Below are 7,207 nucleotides of genomic sequence, written 5' to 3' on the forward strand. Positions count from 1 at the left end.
CAGATACATGACTATAGGCACATGCTACCGTGCCTGTTTAAACTTTATGTTTTTAATCTGTGTGTGTGCATGCATATATGATGTGTGTATCTGTATGTGTATGTAGACGCGTTCATGTGTGAATGTGGGCATGTGTATGGAGACCAGAGGTGCACCGCAGGTGTCTCTCCTCATCTTCAGCCTTGCCTGGGACAGAGCATTTTATTCATCTCCTGTCCACGAGGAGCCTGCCCATGAGTTTCTGGGGTTCTTGTCTCTGTCCCCCACTTTGGCTGGGGTTACAACATATGTTTCAGCATGTTGCTCTGTGTGGAGTCTATGGATATGCACTCAGGTCTATGTTTGCATGGCAAGGGCTTCACCCACTAAGCCACTCCCCAGCCCCGTTTAGGAGTTTGAAACCTAACCTAGATGCATAGGGAGGTGAGTGACTCTGTGACTCAAGTGCTGCTCAGGTACACCTGCCCCAACACAGCTGCTCCAGGCATTTGGACGTGCAAAAGATTGGCTCATGGAAACTTCTAGAACGCTGTGATGACCAGAGCAAGCAGATCCTCCGGTGTCCTGCTAATGAGGGTCCCAGATGAGCAGACTGTCCCTCCCTTTGTTATGCAGCTCCTGCTTTTCTCTGTCTACTCCAAGAATACACATGGATTAGTTACTGTGAAGCACAGACCTGCCTGGGCAAAAACCCCATGCTCATCCCTCTGGGGCTCACTGGGCTTCTTAAGTAATTCTACATTAGGAACCGGATGCAAAGGGCCAGTGGACTCTCTGATGCAGCCACTGCACTTGCCAAGTAGGTGACTGTCAGCAAGGACACTTCTGTGCTTGCCCCAAACCTCATTGGAATTCTGCAAATACCCGCTTGGCATTCCTTTCTGTGGGACCTAGTTAAAACCATCTGTCTGGCATTTTACTGTGGTTGTCCTCCTAGTCTGGGTTTCTTCCTTTTTTCCCTCTTGAAAATCTCAAATGAAGGCCAGGTATGGTATGGTGATGCACACTTTTAATCCCAGTACTCAGGAGACAGACATAGTGGATCCTATGATCCAGCCTGGTCTACATATGGAGTTGCAAGCCAGCCAAACTTACATAGTAAGGATCCTGTTAATAAATAATAATAATATGTATTATTATAATCATTAGAAAAGCTGTTAGAATAATTCATATTATTGGAATAATTCTTTTAATAATAATATTGTTATTAAAGTGACATAGAGTCTGAGGATAGCCATCAAGGTTGTCCTGGGACTTCCACAGATTTGAAATCCTGCCATAATTCCCAAGGAATACAAATACTGAGGGAAAGAGGCCAGAGCCCTATCAGGGCTAGAGCCTTATGGACACCCATGAAAGGCACTGGGAGGAGCTGGACTGTATGTCCTTGAGGAAGAGGGGCACATGGACCAGTCTCTGGACCCATCCCTAGGACCAAAAAAAGGGAGAAGTATCAAGAAAGACCTGAGGCTTGGTGTGGGGCTCATGCCTATAACCTCAGCACACAGGAGGCTGAGGCAGGAGGATTATGAGTTTAAGGATAGCCTTGGCTTTGATGAAAACCCTATTTCAATAAATATATGCCAAGGATATTTTTGTACCTACATACGCACACATGTACATACACAAAGAATAATATCATTATTAAGCTAATTATCAAAACTACATAAAATAAATCTCAGAGAAGGAAAAACCATCCATTTGTTCGTTCACTTCAAAAACTATTTTGGTAACAGCCGGTTCCACCTGTTGCTGGTGCATACCCCTGTGTGTCGGATGATAGAAGGAATAGACAGTCTGGCGTTCTGATGGCAGGCTCCACTGTTGCCAGTGCATACCCCTGTGTGTCAGATGATAGAAGGAATAGACAGTCTGGCGTTCTGATGGCAGGCTCCACTGTTGGCAGTGCATACCCCTGTGTGTCGGATGATAGAAGGAATAGACAGTCTGGAGTTCGGATGGCAGGCTCCACTGTTGGCAGTGCCTTGTTCTCTGCTCCACCCACACATATCATATCATCTGTGTTTCAGTTTTCCTAATGATACCCTGCAACACTATTAATATTTAGATATCAATGTCCTCTGTACTCAGAGAGGAGAGAGAAGGTTGTATTTAGTCTTCTTTTCTAACATCCACCACAGGGTCAGATATACAGCTGGCACTTGATAAATGCTCATTGATTTAGTAATTATAGCCACCCAGCACAGTGTCAGGTATACAGCTGGCACTTGATGAATGCTCACTGAGTAGGTAATTACAACTTAGTGTCCTTAGAGCAGATTGGTTCCTAGTGGGGTTTCTCCTGTTCTATGGAAGGTGAGCTTATGCAGAGTTTAGACTCCGTGGCATCTTATTCCCAGGGAACATGGAGGGAGATCCTGTCATCTGTGAAAAGTGTGCCTGAAGTAAGTTCTCAGAACAATGTATTCCACTGGCATTTGTAGTCGAAGTGTGATAGCACTGGGAGAAAGGGCTGTGAGTGACTTCAGCTTGTCAGCTTGTGGTCAGAGCCTTGAGTGGGTCTACTGAGTCATTGGCCCTGAGGCCAGCTCTCACCTAAGGTGAAGGAGCAAACCCAGGGCCTCATGGCTGTCAGATCAAACTGCTAAAGGAAGAGAGACCAGGGAGGCAACTGAAGCTGAATCTGCACCATGCAACACTGGTGAAGGCAGGAGCAAATGCTGCACGCTGCGTTGCTCTTGTCAGGGGTCTGAGAGGGATGGAGGTGGCTTTGCTGACAGCTTAGTCTTTTAATCATTCCCTCATGGAAACAGAAAAAAAGAATGGAGTTGCGACGCAACACCACGGTAGAGTACCTACATGTTTTGTTTGTGTGAAGCCTTGGTTCTATCCCCAGAATTAAAACAAACAAGCGAAGCGAAACCAAAAGCCTTTGAATATGATCAGAGCGGTTAAGGTATTTACAGTAGAAAGTAAGCAGGAGCAACTCCCTCAGCACAGTGAAACCAGATCTCAGAGTAACCCTCAGGGCAAGCTGAGGGAGCAGCAGGGGGTGGGGGGCTGAGCTGAGCAGTGATAGGTGCAGGCCACAGCATCACCATGAGCTCAGAAGTAACCAGGGCAGTTCACCCAGGGAACAGAGGGGCCTGAGGGATCCATTTGGGGTCACAGAGCCGCCAAGAGAAGGATCCAGCAGCAATCAAAACTCAACAAGAGGCAGGGAGGGGAAACACCACACACACACACACACACACACACACACACTACATGGACAGTAAGTACCAAGCAGAGAGCCAGGAAATGGAGCCAGACTGGCGTGAGATCCAGAGAGCTTTGAGAAGATATGAAGAGACTGTGTCTCCTTCTAAAAGAACAGGAAACTTAATTTTGCTTAACAAGAATCATTGGATGACAAGGGGTCAAATGCCATGAAAAACTTAAAAAAAATAAATAAATACAGAAAAGCTATGCAATAAAGATTGTAAGTATACCAGAGAAATGAAATGTTAACTGTCATAGACTACCTTCGACATCAGAGGGTAAACCGAGGCAGGTAGCAAAGGGTGATGGCACCACTGGTGATGGGGCCAAAAGCTGCTGACTTCTGGTGATTTAACTCTTCCCATGGGGACAGAAGCTTGTGGATTCTGGCAATTTACTTGCTTAGTTACTTGGGCTCTTTTCTCAGTTGGTTCAAGTGCTGCGAGCTGGCCAGGCAAGAGGCTTAGAGTTCATTAACTCTTTGTGAGCCAGAGAGGGAAGAAAAGAAAGGAAAAGAAGAGAAGAGAAAAGAAAAGGAAATAAAAGAAAAGAAGAGAACAGAACAGAAAAGGAAGAAAGTCAGACATGGTGTGGACGTGCACACATACACACATACACACACAAATACACACACACACATATATACACACACATATACACACATACATATACACACACACACATACACACACACACACACACACACATATACACACACACACACACACTGGCAGGGCCCGACTACCTGTTTTAAGAAATTTCACAAGTGTGCATGCACACCTCTATACATACACATATACCTACTTATGTATGTATGTTCATACATATAGATATACATTCATAAGGACATACAGACATACTGTACATACACATAGGCAGACAGACATATCTATATTTGGAACATGGAGCAGAGCCCCAACAGTAACACTTTATTTTTTCTCTCAGCCTTTTTACACCTTCTTAGACAAAAGTTCTTTATAAAATTACCTCCTAGATAAAGTGTCACTCAAGGGGAGTTACAGAAGGATGTCGACTAACTTCAAAGCAGTGTTGCATCCTATAAGTTCTTTATAAGTTTTACATGGCCATCTCCTTAAACATTCTTCCCAAAGTTATTTGAATCAAGCCAGGAATTCTATAAAGTTATTAATTCATATCAACAGCATTAATTCATGAAAGTTCATCTTCATGTTGATCTGCAGAGAATTTGCCCAATAGGATGGGCTGATGCCCAGGAATCCTTAGGCTAGGTCATAGTGGCAGGATAGACACATCGGCAGTGAGAAACAATCCTGGGACGAAGTCTCTGGGGCTGTGCCTCTCCAGAGTACACCCAATGCAACCATGCAGTCTGGTGGGCCGTCTCCAGATAACTTACTTGCTTGCCGTGTCTTTTCTAGATGGCTTCTGTCAGTTAGCCATTTCCAGTGTTCAAGGGAATGCAGACAGACAGACAGACAGACAGACAGACAGACAGATGGACAAGGTTAAGTCAAATGTGAGTTGAACTGCAATTCTCAGTGTGAATTCACAAGGCATTTTTCTATCTGGTATACAAGGAAGAAGATAGAAGTAAATCACAACATTCCCCACAAAAGACAACAGGATCCTTGGACCATTGGCTAAATCCCAGTGTAAGATGAGGCTGGACCATCCTATCACACCAAATATATGTGAGCTATGAAAGACTACCAGAGTTACACCCAAAGGATCCAGAAACCGTCTCCAGAGGCTCCAGTAAGAAATAGAGCATTAAAATACAGAGTGCCTGTCAGCAACCACAGAACATTCTGAAATGTGTGATTCTTCAGAGTGTCTCATGGGTCACCTTCTGAGGGTGACCTGGAGGCGTCTGACAACTATTGCCTGTCTTCCCCAAGACTTTATGTTTAATGAAAGTGGTTAGGAATTCCACTTCAGAGTTTCATGCAAGACCTGCTGGGAATGGCCACAGTGCCTGTGCCTTGGGAAGATCAACTATTGGGATTGGACTCTCTGGTGTGCTTCATCATGGTACATCTGAGCTGCAGTGGGAAGGCTCATGCCCAGGCACCCTGAGACGGCTGACCATCTTTCCCACATGCTGGCTTTCTAAGGTGGCATTGCCTGGGTTGCAGAATTTCTCACAAGCAGCCTGAGGTTCCACCTCTAAGGACACAAAGCAGAATATATGTCTCCACAGGACACAGGCATAGGCTTCAGCCACCATCACCTTCACGTGCTCTACTGAGAAGCTGTGGGCAGGTAGATTCAGTGAGTGGCTAAATCCCGACAAGCCAGGGCGTGTCTGTGCTCCCAAACCCTGACAGGAATGAGAATCCATTTTCTTGAAAACTGGGTAGTGTGAGCACGAAACCTGTGACCCATACTACTGTGAAATCACATCCTATGTGAGGGGCGACATTTTGTAAAACTACTGGTAACAGAAAATAAAGGACGAAAGTCCACAGACTACCAGGAAGATGAGCAACTTTAACATGTTTACATATCAACTGAAATTTTAACCGAGTGGATTTCTTAAAATGGTAAAGTCAGTATTTTTTTTCCTCCAGTGCTGAGGATTGACCCCAGGGCTTCACACATGCTAGATGAATGGTCTGCTACCATGTTATATCCTCAAACTCCAAATGTCGAAATTCAGATGTCACCATTCTGAAGACCTAGGGGACTAATTAAGAAATCTAGCCTTTGAGCATCAATAGTTGACTTCAGAGACAGCCAATTTGATGTACGAAGAGTGGAAGGATATGCCGCCATCTAGTGTCTTACACAGGGATCAAGCATGCATCTGGTCCAGCCCTTGAGGTGCAGGAAATGACCAAGTACACCAATGACCTGTTACACCAAGAAACTGGTCAGTAACCTACAGACACTGAGATGTTCTCTGGGCTCTTTAAGAACTTTCTAAACTCTGCTTGGGCAACTGGGAGAGACCCTGACTCAAAATAAAAAGTGACAGAGAGATCAGGGATACACCTGGGTGATACAATACTTGTCTTAAAGTGTGTGGCCCTGGGTCCAAATCACAGTTTAAAAAAAAGAAAGAAAGAAAGAAAGAAAGAAAGAAAGAAAGAAAGAAAGAAAGAAAGAAAGAAAGAAAGAAAAGAAGAGAAAAAGAAAGAAAGAAAGAAAGGAAGAAAGAAAGAAAGAAAGAAAGAAAGAAAGGAAGGAAGGAAGGAAGAAAGAAAGAAAGAAAGAAAGAAAGAAAGAAAGAAAGAAAGAAAGAAAGAAAGGGGCTGAAAACAAACCAACTAGAAAGATGCAGTGTGAAGTTACACGGAGTGGAGTGGTACAAGCTGAACTATAGGACTTGTACATGCAGGTGACAAAATGATTGAGAAACAAGGAAGTGGCCTGCAGACAGCGTCAGGAGAGAGACCCTGTCAGGGGAAAGGGGCAGCTTGAAGATGACCCTGGCAGGAGAGGAGCTTCTAGCTTTTTATTAGTGATGTTGCTCTTTCCATTACGCCAGCACTCTCTGTGTGATTACTCACTGCATCCTACATTGGGGGACTTCTAGGTTGTCTCTTACAGTGAACTGAAAGGATGAGGAGCACAGAGAGAAGTGATTCTGTGGAGGTGCGCAACACGGAACACTTAATGTAGATGCGGTACCCAGTCCCAGACTCTGTGACCTCATCTGATTCCCGCCATCCTTATCCACATCTAGAGTCTGGCCAGGAACTTAGCGTGGTGCCTGTTGGGCCCAATCTTTGCTGGCAACCTCCCAGCTGCAAGCCTGAGGAAAACGGAAGCCTTCGAGGTCCTTGCTGAGTGTTCAACAGTTTACATGGAGCCTTGCTCCTGAGGCGTTTCCTCTGAGACCTGTGAAGACACACTTCATCTTTGACCAGCAGCCATTAGGGCTGTAAAGGAGATTGCCTGGGGTGTTTTGTAACATTACAAGTGCATAAAACAGTAGTGTGACTTGGCATTTACAAGCATTTTCTTACCCTATAGAGATTTGAAAGACCCAGCTGTCTTT

Source organism: Mastomys coucha, unplaced genomic scaffold (assembly GCF_008632895.1).
Source record: "Mastomys coucha isolate ucsf_1 unplaced genomic scaffold, UCSF_Mcou_1 pScaffold16, whole genome shotgun sequence".
Taxonomy (NCBI): Eukaryota; Metazoa; Chordata; class Mammalia; order Rodentia; family Muridae; genus Mastomys; species Mastomys coucha.